Raw genomic sequence first — 22193 nt, forward strand, 5'->3', positions numbered from 1 at the left:
TCGGCAGCCCTTTTTCTGACTGAGATTTTTGAAAAGTTAAGTTCTGATCCCTGTAATTTTCGGATCAGTAGACTTTTAGCTAGAAAATCCGAACAGATGAAAAATTTTTAAGGGATAAAAGTATGCCTATATCTACCGTTTAAATACTAAAATACGTTCAATAATGCTATGTTTAAGTGGTGTTTTTAACTACATTCTATATTTAAAGGACTTGGGTGTTCAGTGAAACTGGAGAAGGTGAAGGTGGCTCGACGTTTTTGCTGCCTTCGCCGGCGTCGATGCAAAAGCTCCCTAATATCAAAGAGGAGGGGAAAAAAGTGAAAAAGAAAAAAACTGGAAGTAATATATCAAACATGAGACGCAGTGTTTCATCACCAGATGAAATACCGAGAAGAGAGTTGAAAATACGACGCGCAGCGGAGTATTTTTGACGAACTTCGAGGTGTTTCATCTGGTGATGAAACACTGTGTCGAATGTTTGATATTTCTTCTCAAAGAAAATCATTTTTGAAGGAGAAATTAAGGATGCAAAAATGAGCAGTTTTTCATCTGATATCCAAACACTCATTAAACATTAATTTCCTTTGAATTTTCTTTATGAATTATTAATGAGTTTGAGAAAGGATTTTAAAAGAGCAAGTGTTTTCTGCCAGGTGTTATAGGCGTTGCGCAAGTTCGACCCAAAGGAAACGGGCCAAACGAGAAGCGCAACGTGTCTGCGCTTGCCTGCTTAGTGGTTTTGATTAGTTGATTTAACCCGTGAAATGTTGTCGAGGTTTAAAGAAAATATAAAAGAAATGTCATCTCTTGTTGTCATTTAAGGTGTTCTGTTTTTGACCCTCTTTATTGTTAGAGAAAACGGACGAAGAAACTTAGAAAATATAAAGCGAAACTTTGTTTACCCCCCCCCCCCCCCAAAAAAAAAAAAACGTATGTACCCAGTCCCTTACGTACTTGCGAATCTTTTTTTGTTTTTTGCTTGCTCGTTTGTTTCGATAAAATGAAAGTAATACAAAAGTATACATACAAATGAAACTAAAAAAGAAATAAAAAAATAAAAAAATAAAAAATTAAAAGAAGTGTTTCCGGCCAGGATTGAACTGAAAACCCTGGAAACGCCATTTCCGAGACTCTAGCCTCAAGCCGCCTACTAGTCATCATCAGCCTGCTTCTTAAAAACATTTTGACAGCCCTGCATCATGTAAGTTTTAACATGTTGATAATGGGACTTATTACGCGTCAATTTTTTTTTGTTGTTCTGGAAGCAAACCATACCAACGTTTTAAAGTTTATACCACAGGCTACTCACTTTCAACGCAACTATGGGCAAGTTTTTGGTAGGGGGTGTGAGACGCTTACATTATATTTGTGTAACGCGCTTATCTGTAAAATGTTTGGCACAAACTTCCATGTTTCTTGATAATAATAATAATAATAATAATAATAATAATAATAATAATAATAATGATGGTAATAATAATAATAATAATAAATAATAATTCCTTTATGTACCCTCGACATTATAGCACTGATGCTAGAGGGGCCGAGCAAATGACTAAAACAAATATTTCAAATCAAACATAACAGGGTTAAGAATCCCAGCAAGGCGGAGGCAAACCAGCTGGCTATTTACAAGCGTGGTCGTGGATCTGAACTCTGGACTACCGTGAACAAATCCAGCCCCAATAATAGGACCAGCAATTTAGAATATGAACAGGGAAACCATCGCCATTTCCGTCACAGCTCAGTCCCATTCAAATTCAAATAACGCAAGCTGAAAAACCACTTTCCCCCCCCCCCCCCTACCAACACCACCCCACAAAAAAAGACTCTGGGTAGGTGTTCCCTCAAGTGTTAGTATGTGAGTAAGAGCACGTGGAAATTAGCTGCCTTCAACACTAAAACACTAACAATAACATATGGTCAGAAATTCAATTGCCACTGCTTTTTGTCTTTATTTCACTGAATACTAATTTTACTGATGTTTACTTTAAAATAAACTACTTTACAGCACTTGCAACTATTGAGTCGGCACCAGGTTAAATTCTGTATGGTCAACATGCTGTCCAGAATGAATATCACAATTTCAATCGTCCTTGTTTATCTCATTGTTAATCCATCGAGCAAACTTCGAAACCCGCGTATACACTCCGTATGTGCCCATTCCTCCGCAGCCTCTTCCCCACGAAATGACGCCCGCGAGCACCCATCTTTCGTCAGCTACATCCATTGAAAGGTTATTCTCAATGGCCAGCGGTCCACCCGAGTCTCCCTCGCATGCGTCACCATGTGCTCCGTTGAAGTGACCGGCGCAAAACATGTTGTCTGTGACGATGTACTTGCTGTTGGCCATTTTACATGTACTTTGGTCTACGACTTTTACCTCGGCTTTACGCATTCTCTTGAGGAACCTTGCATGCCCCGGTAGTCTTCGTTTTTTGTCGCCCCAACCTGTAAAACAGTTCCACGCAAATAGGTCATTAAAACTGTGAACAACCTTTTGAAACAAATATAAAAGGGGAAAGTTACATTCCACATTGGATTATGTAGTGTTAAAAAAGCAAAATCAAGCACTAATCAAGGTTCACAATTTATTCAAAATGGCTTCTGATGAAGTTCTTTTCTCCCTTATCTGGTCTTACCTGGCGATGGGATTCTTAAAAATGTTGGGATGTTGCGTTAAGCTCTATTGGCGCTGACGGGTTCCTGACAACATTGCTTTTGGTCCGGGGGATACTTCCTATGGTGGCCTAAATGAAAGGATCTGCCCGAAAGGGGTACCTTTTTCAGGCTTAACATATCTAAAAGGGTAGGCATTTCGTGAGTTGAAGTATATGAAAGGGTAGTGAAAATTATTATTAAGGTGTTTATTAGGATTGTTTTCTTGAATACTTCGATGAACTTTATAGCTACAAAAAAAATGATGAGAAGACTTACTGTTAGTAGGTCTGCGAAAGGGGCACCATTCCTCAGTGAAGGGGTTGGATCTCAGAGGAGACCCTCTCCGTATGAAACTCGCGCCTTCAGTTACGCGCGTGGTTATTTGTGTGTCTCGCGCGTTTTGCTCGACAGACCAAGAAAAAAGAGAGACTGCTCGTAGTCTAATTCTTAGATGCCTTTTGGCCATCACATTGGAGGTTTTCTCTACCAAGCGGCTTTCAAGCACTTGATACACTTAGTTTGAACGACAACAGAATCCGAGATAGAGGGTGACGACTGGGAAGTTAAGATTACGCTAATTTATGACGAATCTCTGTTGAGCGACCAACCTCCATGGAGAAGTTTGACGTCACGTTACCATGGTCGCAAAATTTCTAGATCTCAACAATTTTTCTTGACAGAGACGGCCATTTGCATTGTTGAACGATGGAAGAAAAGTATGGGTTACCGTTTTGCTCCTGAGTGCAATCATGCACAGGAAAGTCATACATGTCAATTTTTTCTTTTTTTTCTTTCTGCTATACTTGCAGGACCACGGTTTGTTGAGGACCAGAAATCTTCTACCATAGCTACGTAACGTTACGACTACTCTCCATCCTCTTCGAATACACTCTCCAGGTTCAAGCGTATTTCTTTGCTTAAGAAAAGAAAGAGAGCAGCTAATAGAAGAGTTGTTCGGCAACCAAGATCGTTACCATCTTCTTACCTGTAATGACACCAATTCTTCCGGGTCTCAGAAGAAATTTATCAGTGTCATTTCCTCGCAAGGGTAGGCAGATTGGTCTGACGTAATCGGTATAAATAACCGCAGTCTTCAGGCGGATTAGTGCTATATCGCGATCATAGTCGCCGCGGTGATGGTCGTAGTGGGTATGAATCAGGATTCTATTCGCCGAAATCAGTTGTTCCCTGCTGGGCTCTGCTTGGTGAATGAGGATCTTTCCGAGACGAACCTGGACATCGTGCACTGAAGTATCTACATAACAATAGAGCCTTTTCAGTCACGTGGTCAGCGGCTATGCAAATTTATCGGAACAAAAGAAAGTTTCTAAATAAGAAGAAGGTTCAACTCCCACAGGATTGGTTTGTAACAACATGGCCACTCTTCTCTTTTGGGACACCAACAGACATCATGTGAAAACGCTCTATATTCGCCATTTGTTCGTCTCCCATAATACACCTTGCCTGTCTCCAAAATGTTGCATAGGCATTGCCTTTCACTTCTCTTGGGACGACTGTAATACCAGCAAAGGTCATGCAATTTTTTTTTTATAGGAGGGAGGGGGGAGGGCAAACAAGATGTATTATGGAGAATGTGCAAATGTACAGTGTGAGTAAGGTCCTGCGCTAAGGGACCAAAACTTGACACAACAATTAACTGCACATGAGCGATAGTTCCTTGAGCTTAATGTTTAGACCATGTTCACACTTGATGCCTGCGTGGCAGGCGTCATTTAACGTCGGTTAGTGACGTCTGCGGCCCCCAACGTATTCAACGAATTACCGGAAGTGCGTTTCAAATTTACTTCCAACCCGAATGGTAAATAGACAATGGCGTTTTTAACAGGCCAGTCATGGCGCCTACACAAATCCTTTAACACAGGTGTATACACAGAACAAGGACATTTGGCGCTGTTTCGCAGAAGGACTTAAGCAGAGTTACGTTTCGTCTGTGGCGTCAGCTGGGTGCCACAGCATTAGCGCATGGGTACCAGCACAAAATTTGCTGCGCTCAAACACTGGTTCTAGATATTGCATCTTTGCGTATATCGTTCCTTCGACGCCATTATAAAAAGTTAATGCAACCTCGCCCCAGGGTCTTGTCGTTTTCCAATATGGCATCGGAAGGACTTCATTCTGAAAACCGAGAATAACCCCCTGGGTACGATGGTGATATAAGTGCAGTAGAAAGTAAAAATTGGAAACTGTTTGTTTACCCACGACGCACGACGTCTTCGTGCGTTCCAGATCGAATTGGAATTTTGAAGTGTTGGTTTTTGAGGAGAGGGGAAAACCGGAGTACCCGGAGAAAAACCTTTCGGAGCAAGGGAGAGAACCAACAACAAACTCAACCCAAATATGGCGTCGACGCCGGGAGTTGCACCCGGGCCACATTGGTGGGAGGCGAGCGCTCTCACCACTGCGCCACCCTTGCTCCCCAAGATCTCCTTCCTTTGGGTATACCAAGCAGTGGAATGTTGTCTAGGTGTTTCGAAGCTAAGGGACAACGTAGGCAGACTAGAAACCAAAACTCACTTTTATGCCCTGGCCGTCGTAACCTGCGAGCAAGCTCTCTCCGGGGGGCTCTGGCGGCGGGGCGGGAAAAGGAAGGAGAACTTGCAACTATGTCTCTGGAAATTGAAATCCACCTCCAATTCCACTGTGACATCCCCGTCGACTGAGCTGTAAGATTTCCGCCAATCAGCGCGAAGCGGAACAAGCGCGAATGTAAACAAACATTTAGCCTGCGTAGCATGGCGGTTTTGGTTAGGCGCGCTAAGTAATAAAGGCGGGCGAGGGCAGAGAAACCGCGAGGAGATTGGGGCGGGAGCAACTCGAAAAACCGCCTGCACGGACGGGAAGCTTTTTTGAGTCGGTCCGTACGCTGGCGTACGGATCTTTCCGACTGGTTCAGAATGTTCGCCCGTCAATAAAATATTTTGGTAATCTCCCATGGGAGAGTTTCGAGAGACTGAAAAAATCATCTCCGCAATAAAAATCAAAATATCAAAGAAGCGTTGACCGGAGCGTCGTCGATCTTGAATATTTGACTGGAAAACAGGGCAACTGTATTGAAGCCTAAACAGGAAATGGCCATTTACAGTCTTCTTCAAAGGAGAGATGTCATGGAAATTTTGTCAACAGGTTTTGGCAAGAGCATGATCTTTACTGTCTTTGCTATGGCCAAAGAAGAAATATCCTCATCGAAAACCTGTATGATCACAATTTCCCCTCTACAGACGACCAGATATCGGAAATGTTCTCGCTGAGCTGTACAGCAGTGGACCTTATGACAGAAACAGTTAATTTGCTTAGAGAAAGTCCACCTCAATTTTCTCTATTACTCGGTGTTAAAGAATAACGCACTCCAGCGCACTACATCGAACGGTGTCCGCTATTTTGGTCGATGAATCGCATACAGTCAGGGGCACCCAACGAGAATATAATTCAAAACCACTTAAACATAGCATTGTTAAACGTATTTTAGTATTTAAACGGTAGACATAGGCATATTTTTATCTCGTAAAAATTTTTCACCTGTTCGGATTTCGTAGCTGAAAGTCTCGAGATCCGAAAATCATAGGGATCAAAACTTACCTTTTCGAAAATTATTAGGGTAAAAATTCATTAAACATGGGCAATTACACCAATTTTTAGATGTTCGAAAATCCTAGGAGAGGTAGGCAAGCAAGAAATTTTACAAAAAATGTTCCGAAAATTCTAGGTCTCAAATCGTCTTCCGAACAGATATTTTCCGAAAATTGACGTTGGGTCCCCCTGTACAGTAGAAGAAAGACGCACAGTATAATTCTCGGTACTTGGTGTAGCTTAAGTTTAAGCTACAACTCAAATCTGAAGATCGCGCTATACGTAAAAATACATCCTGCAAACAACACTTAAAAAGCCGGTCTCAGCGTCAAAACATTCACGAAGAAAGAAACTACAAGCCAAGGCTCCCTGGTTTGTAGTTATCCAGGTCCAGGCATTTTAGTCGGAAAAGACCAAAGAAGCTAAAATATTTACTAAGCCGTAATAAAAAGTTTTAGCGTTTAAGAGTGGTCAAACAAATTGGTACTTTACAACTGCATCTGAGATCAACAAATTCCGATCAGCAACACGTACAGAAGCATTAACCACAGGAAATAATTACTCAATATGGATGAAACAAACCAACTTAGTGCAGGAAAAATAAGATCTACTCAGTCAAGTTTAGAACGCAGTGTAGTCACCTATGCGAGAGATAGCAACAAAGAAAAAACCTGTGTTTGTTCAAGCAAACTCCAATTCCGGCTAAGGTCACGTTTTACATTATATTACGAACGTTTGTGTCGTGTTTAGGCTGTCAACACTTTATTTCTGATTGGTTGGGAAAATTGAAACCAAACAAGTTGTCAACAGGATGTCAAAATGAGTTGAAGGGGGCGGCAGTTGAAAAGGCCACGAATCCGGGCAGGCGGTTTTATTTTTCTTGCGGCTTCGCCGCTCGTGCGCCCGGCTCGACAAAATCGCCATGCTACACACGCTAACAAACATTGAAAACTACGTGCGAAGGGTAATGACGTCATTACTAATGTCATCTCCGCCAATCAGCATTTCGCATCGACTCTTTCGATGCAGATATTCAAATTCCAGAGACGTAGTTGCAAGCTCTCCCTCCTTTTCCCGCCCGGCCGCCAGAGCGCCCCGCAGAGCTTGCTCGCAGGCTATGGCCGTCGCTGTTACCTTAACCCTTTTACGTTCCTAAAGAGCCTAACAATAGCAATACATAATTGACACATTAACAAGAAGCGTTACGAGATTGATAGATAAAATGAACACCAGCGATTTTCCAGTTTTAGCTAACTTGTTTTTGGTGAACATGGGCCAAGCAAATTCAGGAAGAGCCAATGTGGAAAAAAAGGCACCATGAACGCTTGGCTGCCCCCCGAGAGGGGGTACTCCCTTATTTCGCCTAGACGGATTTGTGCCGCTCAACAGAGTATGGCTTTCAGAGTCTTGAGTCTTAAACAGGGTATACAAATTCACTATTTGGCATCTTTGGACCGGAAGCGTTAGTAATGATGTGAAGGCTGCAGATAATCGGTCCACATTTGTGGCAACAACAACTTTTTCCAAAAATTGTAGTTTATGATCTTAGTTTGAAAAATTACCTAATTCTGTATGCAAAATGAAACAACTCTGGGCCGAATTGTTCAAAGCTGGGTTAAGATAGCCCAGGGTTAGTGCGAGATTTGCATTCACATTTGAAAGCTTAAAAAGCAATTCATTTTCAATTCTTTCTGTCTACAAGTTGATGATTGGAACCTCTAAAAATACAGAGAAAATTGTCCGAGAAAATTCTTTTGAACATAAGAAAATGAAACCCGGGTTAAGCGCTATCGGCCTTCGAACAACTGGGCCCAGGGTCATAAATTAAGGTCCCTTGTCTTAAAAAGGTAGCGAAATGAGTAATTTTTTTCTTAAACAGGGTCAGGTTTTGATGGCTTAGGCGGCATACCTCTACCCAAAAAATCCCTAGACTTGTTACAAGTCGACCTCTCATAAGTTCTTAAAAGCGAGCTTCAATGCATGAGTTCGCACGGCGACAAGAAAAAAAAATAAAGGACTTTAATATAGAAAGTCTAAACAGCCCCCAGACGATGCCTTAGCATTGAAAACAAAATCACAAACCAGCTACACAATGCGCAGCGGTAACCACCCATCTCGAAGCGACAAGGGATCCAGCACAGAAAAGTTTATTCGTCCTTGTGTTCCACAGGGCGGCTTGCCATGGGAAAGACCCTGCTTCTACTTTCTTACCGCCAATAATCCTGCCACGATTGGTCAGGGTGCGACGGCCGCAGCCTGCGGGGGGAAATCAAGGTTAAAGTAAGGTGAGAATTTAGGCCTAGATACAAATATCGCAAAAAATGTTCTAAATTTCTTTCTAGAAATTCTCATAAAATTCCTAAATTTCTTTTGAATTTAGTCTAAATTTCTTAAAAAATCTTCTAAATTTCTCAGAAATATCATTTTTTCTCTAAATATCACTTTTTTTTCTACATTTCTCAACATTTTCTAAATTTCTCAAAAACTTCTAAATATCTCAAAAAATATCGCGATATTTGTATCTAGGCTTATGAGAATTACAATCGTCAAAAAAGTATCGGTAACGTTTAAAACCGGAAAGGCTCGCTGCACATTCGGAAATTTTACGATAAATATATTTTTTCCTCTCTTTTTTTTTTCTTCTTTTTCTTATGACAACGCTGTGTTTATACCACCCTTAGTTTTTAACCTTTTTGGTCCTAAGGGTGACCAATATCAATTTTCTCCTAACAACATCAGATCATCAAGAGTAAAGGTTATGAGAATTACTTTATTGATTACTAAAGAAATAACTCTTTGATCTTAAACCTTAGAGAAGATGTGTGGAGATCAGTCCGGAGAATTTGTTTGTGGATCTTGGGGCTTAAAGGGTTAAGTGCTGAAGTACTGCCCCTTGCGAGGTAATCAGGAATCTTAGGCTTTGGAACACGGAACTCAGCTCAAGGAATTCGGAACCTGGTTTAAGATTGGAATATCTGGAATCCAGTTCCTAGAATCCGGATTCAAGCGTTGAATCCAGAATCCAAGTCTGCCTTGGATTTACATTATTACACGGGACGAGAGGTATCGAGGCAAAACAATGTACGACTTTTAAGAACTGCTGAAATTTTAGAAAATGCTTGCAAGAGTCGTAAGGAGGGGGAAATTGGGGTTTACGGTATTGCGGCATTAAGCTTTTTCTCATGTGGTATTTCGGAAATTTTAATTTTAATGAACAGTATTGCGGTATCATCTAGCCCTGCGGTATGCTGTTTTTCATCCTTTTGGCTGCCGGTATTCGGTAAAAGAAGATCCTTCACGGTACTTGGGTACCGTTCATTTGCGCTCTCCTATCCAATACAGGTCGATACAATACGCAACACAAAACACAATGAGCATGGTACATGATTTACGCAATTTTTGGCAGTTAATCTACAAAGTGATTGTTGTTGTTTACAATGACCGTGCTTCTCGATCTTTGTACCGGTCAATCGAGGTCTTCTCACGTTTTCTCACAATGGCTGAGGTTGCCCAAGACGTAGGCGGGGTCATTATGCTTGATGGATGCAACTTTAAGTAAGCGTGACCAATCATACTTGCTATGTCGGTATTTTATCGATTTTGACACGGTATTTCGGTATTTACCAATTTTTCTTACGGTATTGCAGTATCGGGTACCCCCAGTGTCCCTCTCCGTAAGATACGCCCCACGCATCCGCCATGTTGCATTTTTCAGCGTTAAGCCTTCAAGTCTTAAGAGTGACCAGCATCAATTTTTTCCTTACAATATCAAAACATATTTAAAAGGAAAGGTTATGAGAAGTAATAAGAGTTAAATGCTTTGTTATTTGAATTCTCTTAACTAATTGTATGCCGATTAAGGTAGCTTCGTTATTAATACAGGCGCATTGAGTTATGACGAACTTTTCATCATAAAGTTTTTTGGTTTAACAATCGATACTTAACTTTGAAAAGAACTATAGACATCATTCGGAAATGATAAGACATAATCCGATTTTACTGGAGGTAAAAACATTTTACGAAATAAATGCTAATGTGGACTCTACCGTTCGTTCTTAGATGACAGAATGGAGAAACCAATTTGGTTTTTAAGTCGCGGCGTTTTTCAAAGTAAATTTATCATCTATCACTAACCTGCATCAAGAGGTCTCGTCACTTTGAGGTATGCGCGCACCTCCTTGCTGCCTGCCCTGTTCGTTGCTTTACAGACATACCAACCTTGGTTTGCACGATCAGCGCCCACAATTATTAACCCGGCTCTCGAAACGACAATACCATCTCCTTTTACTACCTTTCCGTCTTTATACCACGTAATATTTGTATTAGGGGTCGAAGCGGAACAATCAAGTAAAGCAGAGCTTGTTTCTTTGACGGTTACGTTGGTTGGAGTCTGGCGGAATCTCGGAGGGTCTAAAGAGAAACGAGAAATGCAGTAAAAACAAGCGAGTAAGAATCTGGTTTTTTTATTAAAGAACCTGTTGGGCTAAAATTTGCCAGTTAAGCCCCCTCTATACAAGAACTTGTTTAGCCTAAAATTTGAAACAGGTTCTAATTTTCTGCGAAAACATCCTTACACTTTGGCAAATAAAATAAGACATAGCAATACATGTATGTAATATTCTGAAGGAGGACTTCAAATTTTATGTGGACAGTGCTTCAGTTCTTTTTCTAGTAGTCATTTTTACATTAGTTTCAATTTGGTATGCAGATTTATATAAGTGATAAGCTGAATACCACTAAATACTCTTTGCGACAATGTATTTTGTTTCTTCAGAAATTCTTCAGTCTAAATTTGTGCTAATTACCATTTATGTAAGAGCCTAATTAGGCTAACTTTGGGAAAATGCAGTTTTGCACTCGCGGGTTTTTACCGTAGCGCAAAATTTTGCGTTACTTGTTTTTGGAGAAGCATTAAAGACGGAGACTTGATATTCTAAAACGATGATAGCTTCGTTAGTTCAGCCTTTCAAATACAATAGCCCTCGTACATGCTAACGTCGGATTAGCTTAGTTCTCTCCCAAGCCTTGATTTCGAGGTGTAAACTTGTGAAATGTCATGAAAATGTACCTCAAAGATACAGCGCAACTACGCACGATTTTCCTGATGTTCTGGTAGCTCGCGTAGTGATGCTGGGATGATAAAGGGGAAGGTTCAGAAAAGCTGGTAAAAACTTTTTGCTTCAAATTTATGGTAGAAAACAAACACGAAGAGCAGTCTCTTAATCGTTATGAAGCGATAGGTTCCCAGAGAAATCTGTTGGGGTATGAAAATAAGTGCACCCGCTTGTGGAATCCGGAATACGGAAAACTTTCAATTATGGAATCCGGAATACAGCTCAAGGAATCCGGAATCCATCCAACAATTGGAATCAGAATCCAAGTTCTACTGACAAATACCGGACTCTGGTACCTGGAATCCGGAATCCACAGCGAGGAATCAGAATCCAAGCCTTTCTCAGTTTGCTTTGTTGCAAGAAAACAGCCGACATTTTGCGGCGCCACAACTGGTTTTCCCGCGAAATGACGTTTGAGAAACGAGCACAGAAATTCCATACTGATGACGTGTCACCTTCAATATCTGGTTAGTGCTTCTGACTGGATGAGGTAAGTTTAATAAAAACCAATTAAAAGCACTTCCCAGATCTGGATAGTGACTCATAATCAAAATGGAATTTCTGCGCTCTTTTCTCAGACGTCATTTCGCGGGGAAATCAGTGGTGGTGTCGCGAAATCTCGGCTGTTTTATTAGGCTATGCTCAATGTACTCACTAAGACATTCTGGTGCTTTTTCGCTCCAGCTGCCGTCAGTCAGACACGTGCGGGTGACTGGTCCGTGTAGATTATAGTGAGGGTAACACGTGTAGCGTATTGTACTGCCTTGTTGGTAATCACTGCTGCCGTTTCGCGGCGGCGGGTTCCTGTCACCATTTGCTGGGTCACCTGGATCAGGGCAGTTTGTACTGGGACCGACTGGTATGGAAACAAAAAGCCGTTATTTCACTACACCCACTCGAACGCTCACGGGGGTACTGCGGATTTCAATTGACGGGGATAATCGAATCACGGCAAAAATAACCCCTCCCCCCCCCAAAAAAAAACCCTGGACCAAAAATTAACCCGGAGTACGCGGGCACTACCAAGAATCCTCAGAACCCCCAGTGGGGTCGAAAAAGCAATTTATAGCTGAAAAAAGCGGTCTGAAAAAGTACTCTGTAAATCTGTAATTTGACAATGCATATGAAGTTCCAGTTAAAGAGGCGGATCAAGTTTCTGGGAAATCATTCACCTACCCCTCCCCTAAGCTAACATTAACACTTACTTCTCTCTTAGGGCAAAATGATGGCTTAGGGGAGGGGTAGGTGGGCAGTTTCCCAGAAACCTAAATTTATCCAAAGAGGCTATGTCATCAGGATAAGATATTGTTGTTTTAGATCAATTCTGTGTCGAAGTCATCATTCAGTTTCTTGCCCCGCATACACCAAGTGCTCCTTTAGAGGAAGATATCAAACAATTTCACCAGTGAGCACTCATACGAACGAAAATATGTCTTTGGGGGGGGGGAGGAGGGTGTTTTTTGCAGGCATATCGTTTAAACTTGAAAACATTTACATAACTTTTTCAGGTTTCAATCCATATCCATCCTTGCCATCCGTTAAAACAGACGACAGGAAACAGTTGCAATATCTAAAATATATACTAAAACAGTGGATAGTGTTTTTCGCGCGCCCTGATTGGCTACTCAATCAGTGAATATCCTGCACTATTCACTGATTCACCGCCAGTTCCTCCGAGCGAGAGACGCCAAACTCGCGTAAGTTGCAAAATACCTTCCCGGTTTGCTGCCGTAACAAACAAAGAAATTTCACAACTAATCAAGCAAGCTGTTTCCGAAATACACGAAGAAAGTGACGAAGCTCGGGGTGGAAGTTTTCACAGGTAAAGCTTTGTCTTTTTGACTTGAATTTATCGATAAAACCGGCGAAAAAGTTTTGTTGTTTACAAATGCAAATTAAGTTTAAGTCTTGCGTGACTTTTTTTAGTTGACTTGTTCATGAATAAGCTTAAAACTAAATCTAATAATCCTTTTTACAGAATGATTTTTAATACAAAAAGAATTCACAACTCCTTTTGAGGAAATTTTCCCGCAAGAGCTAAACAAATGCCTTCAAAAGTTTTGTTAAAAATCATCATTTTTGGGCTCAATTATCTCACTGTTTTAGTATATACTTAAACAATTATTCACCTCAGTGTCGGTGGCTAGTGATGGATATTTACCTCGCCGTTTACGCGGCTTCGGTAAATATCCATCATTAGCCACCTCCACTTCGGTGACTAATTGTTATATATTCTTAAATAATTAAAACTGGAGCATTTTTGGAGTTAAGAAGATGTAAGCAAAGTTTTAGGCTTTTCAACGTGGCCCCGAAATAGTTTTCTCGAGACAGCCCATGAAAAGATGGACCACAACACCGGGGTCTACTTGCCCCCTTCCAAATGAAAAGGAAGGATAAAGGAAACAACAACGGCTTAAATGTAACGTCACCGACCAATAACAAAACAGCGACAAAGACTTGAGTCACAGTCAGCATGATCTTACCAGTTTTTGAAGACCCTGGTTTGTAGTGCTGCCGAACTGAACTCACGACTTCCCACTCAACAGACCGGCACTTATCTAACTGAGCTAACCGGGCGCCGGTCAAGAAAATCTAAAGGGTATGTGTATGTCAAGCATTTGGTCCTTGTCACCCCGGACTTCTTCATTGTACATTTTTTCACCATAAAAGTTAGCACTGTTATCGTTATTGGAGAAGGTTAAGACCTCTCCCAATTGCAAAATGCTAAAACTTCTAACATTTGTTAACTTGTTCCCGCCACTACGACACGCTCGCTAAAACTCGTGGTAGAATGACGAGGGCTACCACGTTTTCCCGCCAAAATGACGCTGCCTAACGCACGAGCACTACTTACTATTGAGAAAATCTCGTACTCGTACTCGTTCTCGTCTCATAATCTAGAGGTCTCTATTGTTCCCTAAAGGGTCCTGAGTACCATCCAATGCTTATGATCTAACACCCTGTTAGCAGAGCCGCGATTTGGCATGATTGGAGTGGAGCATGCTGGGAAACAGTTTCGAATCCAGGCCTAATAGCCGTGTGCTGGGTACAGGGGGTTCATTTATGACCACTGGTTTCACAATAAACGGATGCTCGCACTCGGAAAACCAGTTTGAAGAGAGAAAACAAGATTGACTAGTCCAGGCTACAGTGACTTTAAAAGCTTGGCACGATTCACGTATAGCTTCCTTTTCTTCTCCTTACTCAAGAAGACAAAAAGAGGCTATGCTCGCAGGGTGAAGATCGAACTAATCAAGAATTACAAACCTGGAGAAGTGGCTTTAAATATTACAAACGCAGTTGGCCGATCAAGGCCCTTGGCTACGGTTATGATATCTCTGCCAGTGTCTTTGTCCACTGAATGTATTCCTGAAGTTTCCCAGTCACTCCAAAACAATCTAAAACAAAAAACACTTTCGAGTACTAACAACTACGTTCCTAGCCACAGATTCTTTTTCATTCCAAAAGGAAAGCTTAGAAAGAAGAAGCCTCAAGAATTGAGCCAGAAGCTGTGATATCGACGTTAGCCACTCATAAAAGCAAAAATAGGCAATCATTTTGAATTCTAGAGCTTAAGTAGCTTTTTAAATTTTCCGTATTGCAAAGGAAATTTTTAAGCTCTTCTTCTAGTCTTGACGGAAATTATAGGTCCGCGAAGACCTTTTGAAAATTTTCGGAGATGCTCGCACAACCCTCTCGTATTTTTTAAAAGGTTTCTTAAAACTCGTTTGTGTTCGTAATGAAAACTTTTTACCAGGATTTCCAAATTTCTTGGAATACTCTTAGAAGGGTTTAGCCCTTGAGATTGCGTTTGAGACTCGGTCGGAGTGTTGAGTCGAATTGCACTATGGGACTTTTTTGGAAGACCCAGTTTCCTACGCAACCTCGTAATAGGAGCCCATGATGCAAATCCTCGTGAGTATCTCCAGTATCCAGAAATACCTTACGTACAACTGTGTGGAACGTTGTGACAAATTTATCATAACACGTAAATGGCTCTTCAGTGCTGGTCACAGTGATCAGAACCACACTCTCTCAGACGATCATATTCAGCCTCATTTATAGCCTACGAGCAAGCTCTTCGTCTCGAGTGGCGAGCGAAGCGTGCTGCGAAAGAACGGATAAGCGAGCGGCAAAATATTTCCATGCCCACGTGTGACTTCTCAAAATAATCCTCGAATGAAGAGGTTGCTCGTAGGCTACCTAATTTGTTATGAACTAATTTATTATCAGTTACTATTACAACATTTATAGAAATAATAACCTGTTGTTTAGGATGGCGAGAGAGAAGGGATGACGAACACGTGGGGCACTGAGCAGTTCACCACGACCATGCCCCTGAAGAAGAAATAATAGTTAAATTATATCGATGCAAATGAAAAGGACATCACAGGCTTTTAATTAAGGTAAGGAAATCTCGCATATTCATATGGAAGGCAGCATGAGCTGGTTTGTAGAATGTTCAGCCAATACGAGAAGAGCACAAAGCTTCTTACATCTAGATTAGAGTACTCTATTTTGTCCATGCCAGCATCTGCCCAAAAAAGTTTACGCGAAGCTGCATCAATAACTAAACCACTCGGCCATTTTAGTTGTCCTGTCACCATCGTATCCACGTTAAAATAATTGTCCAACCTTCCACGCGCGATCTTGGGTGTAGATCCCCAGTCAGTCCAATACATCATCCTAGAGTCAGAACAAATAGTACAGATGCACTTACTTTAGTAGGAAGTAGTATCGGCCGATTTCCGCTATAAACGCCACTTGTTATCTTCTAATGGATGCCGTTTCAAAAGCCGGAGTTGGGAATACCTTTATATGTGACCACCAGAACGTACTTACAGTCTTCTATAGCTGGTATGATTGCGTGGGACAAAAATAGCCCTCAATCCTTTTCTCCAGATTGCTATTACGCATGCTTGACAAGTAAGTGCCAGCATTCGTTTTGGGTGTGGCATAAGAAAATTAATTCACCTTAGCTAAACGAACAGCTGAACGAATACGCGTAGAAATTCAAATGAATCAATCACAAACACACGTAGCCAGCGCCAAGAGCATAAAAATTGCGCGTAAGCGAGGCACGTGATCTCATTACATTTCTGATTGGTTAGCAAGTGCGCCTGGCCTGTCAGTCAACAATAAAGCGCAGCAATCACGTGATACAAACCTTGTCGGCTTATAGAGGACGATAGCTCTCGGTTTATCTAATCCCTGTCGTATTTGTATGCGGTTCCTTCCATCTAAACTTGCACGCATGATCCTTCCCCGCCTTATGTTATTTGACACTTCAGTCCAGAAAATGAAATTATTTTCAACGTCGAGTGCCATACCATCCACGACACCTGCATTTCTGTATTAACCAAAATCAAACCATGTTAATGCAGGTGAATAAAAGGTACTTCTACAGTGCAAGATTCTCTCGGTTTCTCAGACAGGAAGTTTTAAACAAATATTGCGATTTTAAAGGTTGCTTGAATAAGGAGATCAGTGGGACGAGGATCACCAGTGAATCTCGCTAAAACTCGTCGTAAAATGACGACGGCTAACTCGTTTTCCCGCCAAAATGACGCTGGTTCACGCACGAGCACTACTCAGCATTGAGGAAACCTCGTACTCTTAGTCGTCGTCGTCTCAGAATCTAAGCTCTATAACAAAGCCTTTGCCTGAAAATGACGGTCCCCGATTGGGTCCTTCAATCCCTTAATCCCGACCCAAATCTTCCCTCAATTCCGTAATCCCGATGGTTATTTTTGACATTTCACATCGCGTGTATACCTTCAATCCCCGATCTCTCCTCCATTTTGCTTAAAGATCCCGAATCCCGAGATTCAAATCCCCTATCCCAAAAAATCCTCAAAAAATGATGAAAACGTTTGGGCTAAAATTGTTTACATGTCAAACATGCGGGAAAAACATAGGCGGTTCTTTTAGGGTGAAAAGAGAAATGTCGCACTCGCGCGTGCGCTCCCCTTGCGTGTTCCCCTGGTTTATAAAAACTTACGAAAAAAACTAACAGGCATCTGTTATGAAAAACGCGACTTTTTCACATGTTCAAGAGTAGGGTTAACCAAGCTTGAACTTGATTCAACTTATTAAAGAAGTTGGCGTATGAGATATAGTAAAGACATTTTCCTTTGCTTTAAGGTTCTACTGCAAAATTTAAGGGTGCCCATTTATAAGTCCAGTGGTATATAAATTACCTTTGTACCTGTTGCTTGCCTCCCATTCCGCTCAGAAAAATGCGGTTTATAGAGCCTTCACCTACGTCACTCCAATATACGCGCTTATCAACAGGGTTATATCCCAGCGCGACAAGCATCATGGGATCGTGATTCAATTGCACCTTTTTAAACGTGGCTCGGTTTAGTTTCGTGTCCATAAACAGCTGCCATACTGCCTTTTTAGTGGCAACCACAATGGAGTAGCTTGGTAGAGGAACTGACAAATAACAGCAATATATGTTATGATGACTGGAGAGGCTGAAATTCAGAAGAGGCAAGTGGGTCCTCATAACACAACTGAACCAATGAACGCCTGCTTTGTTATAATTACAGACTCCCTTCGGGTTTTATGAGATTAAAAGAAAAGATGGTGTTGTCATCAACGATCATACATTCCTTTACATGCCGATGAGAATGCCAATCACGTTCCCAACTTTGCCCTCGAGGCTTCAGGGAAAGCCCTGGAAACGCGATTGCCTCGTTCCTAGTTCCCGCCCAGAAGGCAAAGAGGAATCACTCTATGAACAAAGGTGTTAGAATCCTTCTTCCCAAAAATAGGGATACATCGTTGCCTGCTATGTTACTTAAAACTTTCTAATTGAGGGACGAAGCCTAACTTGATATTCTCTTTGTTGTAAATTGAAAAACGTTACCTTCACAGTACTTAGCAAAAGTATCATTGGGGGCAACAGGACAGTAGGTGTTAGAAGGACACTGTTACTTGGCGCCCCTCTCCCGCAGAAATGAGGCCCTGCCACGTCTCGTGTCGGTGTTTATAAAAGCTTCACGTCGCTGTCGGAAATTGATCGAAAATTCTTTGTCTCAGTTGGAATTTTAGAAAAAGGGGGATAGCGTTGCGTTGTAAAGAAACCATTACAGTTGTTCAATTTCTCAGTTAACATTTCGCATATTCTCGGCTTTGCCGTCACTGTCGCTATTTGGTCGAAGGAGGTTGTCTCTTGTCCCGATTTCATTTTAGGCTCTGTCGCTACTTTTTGGGTCATGTCGTTTGTTGGAATTTACCCTGGCAGGGCCTCAGAAATAGTCTGCTCCAGTGGATGGCTTCTTTGCAGGGGTCATACCATGGCATGGAAGAACTATGAATTAAAAAAGAAAAAAGCTTTATGTTTGGTCTCCCACTTCCGGTTTTATTTAACGAAATATGCCGCCAACTTCTATCCCTTCCTGTGTAAAAATTTCAAAACAATGCATAAGGTGTAGTTTAAAGTTCGAGCGGACCTAAATAACCTTCCACTAACCCCCGAAGAGTCTGTCCCCGACGGGGAAGGGGTGGATAGACCACACTATAATCAGGCCCCACTCACCACTCCTACAGTTTTTGTCGTCTTCTTTTAGCTGCATGTGACCTGGACAAGAGCACTGAACTTTCCATCGACCTGATGATGTACACCTGTGACTGCACTCTCCGTTGTTCACGCTGCATAAATCTTAAACGGAGAAAAAAATCATAGACTTGGGTTAAAGTGCACAAATAAGATATACAAAGAATCAGTAAACTCCACTCTCCCCCTAATAGTCTTGTCAGGCTTGTCTAAAATACCGTCTGGTAATCTTTGATAAGTTCTACACAACACGTGATTTTGCTAAACCCAGAAACGACAGCCTGTAGCGTACAGGAGGGCATTTTGTATGCGCATGCGTGAATCCGCTGAACGACAATAGCGCGGTCGCATCAAATCTGATGGCGGGAAATCGAAAACTCGTGGGTAAAGTTACAGTCCTTTTAAAAGCCATTTCGTTGGTGGTTTACCGCACTTTCCTACAGAAAAATTCTCCATAACAAAAATCGGACGTTTTCTACGCGGGTTTTCACTTGTAGATTTTTCAGCAGTAGGTTTTCTTGGCCTTTTAAAGACTTTTAAGACCCAACGCCAAAAAGTCATGTTCCTGTATAAGTCGGATTTTCACTGGCAAAACAATGCACTTCTATGGTTTGATTTCCAAACTCGTGCTTTTACTTATCAGGAAGGAAATGCATCGTAGCAATGTTCAGCTGCTTTAAGACAAAAAGCGAACAAAAATTTACCACGCGAGGTTTATTTAATAGCGCGATGTCTCATGTTAAACTGATCGCGGAGACACGCGTTTATATATGCCACAAAAACATGAAATCCATGCGGTTTTTACAGTTTTTCGAAAGTTTTCGCGGAAAAATTTATAAAAAATATTCCATAGGAAATGAAGAATGGATTGAGTTTGAGACAGCAATAATTACAAGTGATTATCTAGTACATAATCACTTGAGCATTTCATAAGCTCAGTTGCAGGCAAAACGAATGCACATACTCCGAAAAAAACGAACAGTACTTTTATTTTTCTTTAACTCTAAAAGACAGAGATTTTCCTAAGCTACTATTTTCTCTGTATTTTGAAGAGACTCTTGAGTAACATCTCCTGTGTTCGACAATCGATTTCTTGTTATTAATTTATACTTGATGACAGTAGTGATCCATTCAAAACAGAGAATGGCCCATCACTCCATAAATCTAACTGACGATGTTGTTCACCTTCAAATCCTGTTTAAACATAAGACAGGAAGTTTGTTAAAGGGGTGCATATAATGCTGTTTCCTCCAAAAATAAGTACTTCTGCTAAAACACCCAAATGAGCTGGGATGCGAAAACAAACATGACACAAATGGATGGATGAATTTGTCTGTTATTAATCTTTCTGTTGAGAGCTTTTTACTATACCCAGATGAACCCCATATGTAAGTTGTACATCATGGAAGAATTATCAAGCAGAAACTGATGCATTAAACAAGCATGTGGTTCAATACAGAGGAGAAGCTGGTCTCAGTCAACATCCTTCGTGAATGAAATGTCTCACAAATTAGCATATCAACAAATGTAGTATCCACAAAATGGCATCATTTAGGAATAAATGCGATTTCTTTGCAACAGAATTGTCAGGATTTATTTAAAAGGTGTATTGATAACGTTTCATTTCGTGCTATTTTGGGGTTGGGGAGTTAGGCTACATTTTCTTTAAAACGCCAAAATGGTATATATATCTGCATAATGAATGTAAACAAACAGTGTACCATCAAAATAAGGTGGAAAAAATCAGAATTCAAAACGATTGCTGTAATTTTTTTCCTTTGTATAACTAAATGATAGAATATTCTTATTTTCAAAACATAATCTTACTGGCAAAATCATATTGATTTAAATTTATAGTTGAAAAGCGTGTATTATATTTCTCAACGAAGACGTACCGTAGAGGAAGACTAACCATGACAAAGATCATGCGCGCCGATGTGAATTTGACTTGTGAACATGCGAACAACGACTGCAGTTCTCCAAATTCACCGTTAGTTTGTAATCTTATCTCTTTTATGCAGGGTGCTTCTATGTTTTAAAACTGCTTCATTACAATATGGCCCTGTGTCTTGAAAAAATGATATCCAAACGACTATGAAATATATTTCACTTTAGCATTTCAACGATTTCTCGCAATGTGCAGTTAGTTCCCAGTTCCCCGCTCGGTTGTAAGCCCTGTAAGCGGCTTACACGAAAGCTTACGCTGAAAACCTGTCCGTAAATCGTGCATCATGTGCCATCTTGTTTTACGAAAGGAAAGACTGTCCCCTCAAGGGCGACAGCGAGGCTACAATAAACTCACTTTCATCGTAGAAATACCTCGATACCTTAAAGAACATGTTTGTTGAACGTAGCACCCATTACACGTCATTTAGCTCCAGAAAACAGCCTGCAAATGCTGGTACTGAACGTAAACAATTCACAGAAAATGCCTCGGTGGCACTTCAACAGGCCATATTGACGCATGCGCTTACAAAATGCCCTCCTGTTCCTGTAGCGTACCTTTCAGTTTTGATACCGCCTTTCCTTTCGAGTAGCCTCGCAATGGAGCTTACTATGTAGTGTAACGAACCATATCACGGTAACGTATCGTATCGTACCGTACTATACCCGTACTGTACTGCATCGTATCGTGCCGTGTAGTATTTTTTCCTATTGTTTTTTCCAAATTTTCCCGTCAACTAAACAAAAAAAATCTAATCACAGTCATATATAATGTTGCATTTAAGACTAAATTTCAACAAAGGTCTACTAGCTGTGCTCTGTTCATACCGGCTATGATAACGAAACTGTTTAATGAAATTCGAGCAAAAAAAAAAAATTTGTTTGCCTATCCAGCGAGTCTATGCGATAGAACTTCATATACTGCGTTCTTTTTAAACGGAATTTAAAAAAGTATTTCAGTTTACTTCCTGTATTGGGGACACATTTGTCCTGTACTGCGCAAGTCTGTCGAGGAGCGCATGGTGGAGTGCAAAGTGGTCGGGTTGCCATGGTTATTTGTCGTGATAGCAGCACGCCTCCTTCCTGCCATGTGACAAACGCTTTTCGAATGAAGTTGTTGTACAATAAAACAGGATTCTTCTGCTCTCTGCCAAACACAAGTCGTAAATTGCCTGAGAAACAATCAGAAAGAGTTACTTCTACGAAAATTGAATGTCATTATTTTCGAGGTTCTATGCCTAAATCAAATTTCCAGATATTCAACCTTTTCAACCCCGAAGGAACAATAAAACTGGGTACAACAGCTGCATGAAGTAGTACTA

At 41.1% G+C, this 22193-nt stretch overlaps 1 pseudogene; it reads right to left on the reverse strand.

Annotated features, from left to right (window-relative positions):
• Window positions 1-1936: 1936 nt before the first annotated feature.
• Window positions 1937-22193, reverse strand: part of LOC140944422 (uncharacterized) — a 25095-nt pseudogene continuing 4838 nt past the window's right edge.

Source organism: Porites lutea, chromosome 7 (genome assembly GCF_958299795.1).
Source record: "Porites lutea chromosome 7, jaPorLute2.1, whole genome shotgun sequence".
Lineage (NCBI taxonomy): Eukaryota > Metazoa > Cnidaria > Anthozoa > Scleractinia > Poritidae > Porites > Porites lutea.